The sequence below is a fragment of the Otolemur garnettii genome, unplaced genomic scaffold, assembly GCF_000181295.1.
Source record: "Otolemur garnettii isolate 467f Iridium unplaced genomic scaffold, OtoGar3 scaffold00009, whole genome shotgun sequence".
NCBI lineage: Eukaryota > Metazoa > Chordata > Mammalia > Primates > Galagidae > Otolemur > Otolemur garnettii.
The window spans coordinates 24986177-24989972 of record NW_003852404.1 but is presented as its reverse complement, the minus strand read 5'-3'; positions in this window follow the sequence as shown (position 1 = coordinate 24989972).

The following is a 3796-nucleotide window of genomic DNA, read 5'->3' as shown; positions in this document are numbered from 1 at the left end:
ACAGAAGTGATAGCCGGATATAAACCAGACAACTGATCTTTGACAAAGCAGACAATCATATACACTGGTGGAAAGAAGCCCCATGCTGGAAAAATTGGAAAGCCACATGCAGAGCCATTAAACAGGATCCGTATATTTTAGCATGCACAAACATTTATTCAAGATGGACACAATACTTAAATGAAGGACCTGAAACCATAGAATACTAGAAGAAAATGTAAGAAAAACTTTTCTAGACATTGGCTTAGGCAAACACTTGTGAAAAAGACCCCAATAGCAATCAAAGCAACAGCAAAAATAAATAAAATGGAATTGATTAAATTAAAAAGCTTCTACACAGATAAGAAAATATAGACCAAATTGACAACCTAAAGAATGAGAGAAAATATTCACAAGCTGTTCATCCAAGGAAGAGCTAATGAACTGAATCTTCAAAGAGAAATGTAAGAAAAAAAAAAAAAGGACATATTTATGTAGCTTTCCAAAACTGTTACTAATTCATCTTCCTACCAGTAATAATGAAACCATCTGTTGGTCTGCCTCCTCCTTATGAGTAGATATTTTTGTTCTATAATATTTGCTAATCTAGATAATGAAAAGTGGAATATACTGTTGCTTTAATTTTCATTTCCCTGGCTAGTCAGAATGAGTTTTTTTCACATACTTGTTGGCCATTTAGACATTCTCTTTTATGAACTTCCTGGACATAATTTTTGCCTATTTTTGAAATTATGGTAGAGTCTCCAAAGGTGACCACCTCCTTACGTTGACTTACTTTCCATAGAACAGACATGCATCAGAGGTACGTGTGAATACAGTTGGCCTAGTTCTTTATGTTGACCACCTCTGTATGTTGGCCAGTTTGTTATAGATCCTTGGATGGTTAACTTACAGAGGTTCTACTGTAATTTGATTTATCCTGTCAATCTGTGAAATCACTTTGCACACAGGCATATTAACCTATGTCCCTATAACCTATTTCATATGTGTTGCAAATAACTTTGTAGATTATCATTTAGATTGTTTTGTTTGGAGTCTTTAACTTTTATTATTGTATCTTGACATGTACAAATTTTAAATGTTTATGCATACAAATTAATATTTTCCCAAAGATGTAGCGGCTGATAAAAAAATGAATGCATAATTATCATCTTCATGGTAAAATAACATAACCTTCTAGTAGCAAATTCTCAGAAGCACTTTCTATATAGTACTATTTCTATCATCTAGTTTGATTAAAAGTTTAAACAAATAAAACACAAATCATGGGTGCAAGTGAATCTTTCTAAAAGCAGAGTATGAATGTCTTAACTCAATAACTAAGAAAATGACATGAAGGCTACGTTAACCAGTTTGATGAGAATATTTCAAATTGTATATGAAAATACATCACACTGCACCCCATGATTGCATTAATGTACACAGCTATGATTTAATAAAAAAAAAACACAAATCATTATCTTTGTTTTCTATATTCCTATTATTTAGAGATTTATGTCCTGCAGTTGCCCACTTCGAACACTGTTACTGTGGAAAGTCCTTAATAACTGTCTTGTTTGTTCATTCTTTGAATTCATTCACAATATTTGTTTTTATCTGCTACTAATCAGCTAAAACACAAATCCCTGTTCTTCTGAAATTTACATTCAAGAAAAGATATACTAAATGGCAATAATGCTATAAAGAAGACTAAATCTGATAAGAGCATGGGAAGCAGTGGGATGAAGTGTGGTACTCCTTTACCTACTGAAGCATTTGAGCATAGAAGTAAATGACATGATAATGAAGGAAAGCACTCAGACATGCTAGGGAGAAAAATTAAAACCACAGGGAATAGTAAATGTAAATCTGTAAGCATGACTGTCATAATCAAAGGTGTGGAAAAAGACCAGTAGTTATAAACCACTGATTAACAAAGAGAGAGTCAGGATATGAGGGCAGAGATGTGGCCCTGAGAACAATTACACAGTTGTAGTAATTGGATACCCCGTGGGGTAAGTTAAGAGCATGAGTACTTACTCCCAGTGAGTTGGGAGTTTGGGGGAGGTTTTTACCAAGTAGTGATATGACTCAGTGCATGTCTTTGCTTTAAGACATGCTTTAAGATAACTCTGAATAGTTTATACCATAAGATCAGCTTGAAAAAGAAAAAAAAATCAATAAACATAATCAAGAGAAGATTGGCTAGTTCTAAAAGAATACATTAACCAGTAATTTGTTCAAATTATATATTTCCTTGATGTAAAATCTGTTCAGCAGAGAGTTGGAGGCTACTAACTACCTTCAGCTTACCCATTTCATAATTATGAGTGACATACGTAAATAATCAGAGAAATTATGTAGTATTTTCAACTTAAATTCTTTGCAGTTATACTCTATTGAAAATTATTTATTTATTCATTCTTTTTTGAGACAGACTCTCACTATGTCACTCTTGGTAGAGTGCTGTAGCGTCACAGTTCACAGCAACCTCAAACTCTCAGGCTTAAGCAATTCTCTTGCCTCAGCCTCCCAAGTAGCTGGGACTATGGGCACCCACCACAATGCCTGGCTATTTTATTGTTATCATCGTCATTGTTGTCTAACAGCTGGGTTTGAACCCACCAGCCCCGTTGCATGTGACTGGCAACCTAACCATTGAGCTATGGGCACCAAGTCACACACACAGTTTTAAATATTGCCTAGCATATAGAAAAAAGTGATAACTTTGATTATGACATTTTATTTGCAGCCATTTTGAATTCATAGTTTTATTTTACCTTCAGGATAACTTTGTGGAGTAGGTGGGCGACAATTTGGTTTCCTTCTGCCTGTACTCCCTTCCCTCTTTCTGACCTGTATCCTTCCTTCATCCTTGTTTCTTTTTTCCCTTTCTGTCAGCATGGCACTATGCTAAGAGGCAGGTCTGTTAAAATACACAGAACATAATAACTGATTTAGAAGCCATAAAAATGCAGGAGGGAAGAAAGACACAATAGAGCACATAGTAGCCTTCATTTAAGGTCATATGGAAAGTAAGCGAGAAAAGGGGCCCAAGTGTTCAAGCATTATAACTTTCAAAAGGCAGTATGCCCTATAAACCTCAGAAATAGGTAAGCCAGGCTTTTTTGACATCTTTGTTTTTTCCTTATCTTGTTTTGTTCTTGCTCTCTACGTCATCTTACTCCCAGGTATTGAGATACTTGTATTATGTACTGCAGCAGTAGCTAGTAAAGGAGTTATGGTGTGTTAGATTACTTTTTAATTCTTAACATATTTGAGGGGTGTTACTTTTCAGTAGATTGAAATTAAAATGCTATACTGTCCTATGGAGTTTGTAGTGAAGTGTGAGCTGAATTCTCTTTGCTTAAGGAGATAACTTATTCTGCTTTTTAAGATTCATCTTTTTGCACATCTTTTATTCAGTTCAACTGAAGGACAGAACGGAATGAAACGAATATGCTAGTAGCACAGAAGACTAACCCCTTTGAATAATAAAAACTAAGTCCATTTGCTCACCTAGGTTATGTTTCAACAGAAAAGACATGTATTCATAGAGTCAAGAAGGGACGTTAAGGGGTCTCTAAACAGCAAAATGGAAGATTTAGAGTGTATTATTTTTGTAGGGGAAATAAATTTCCTGGTCCCTATATCTATAAGAGATAATTGTATACTTGGAGCTGCAGGGAAAGTGAGTACAGCAGTGGTATTGATGAATTTAGGGGTTATCATAAAAATGCAAACATGAATCGATGCGATGACGTCTGAGAACTTTTAACAGTAGATCCTAATTTCTAATACCAAATAGAAGCTGATC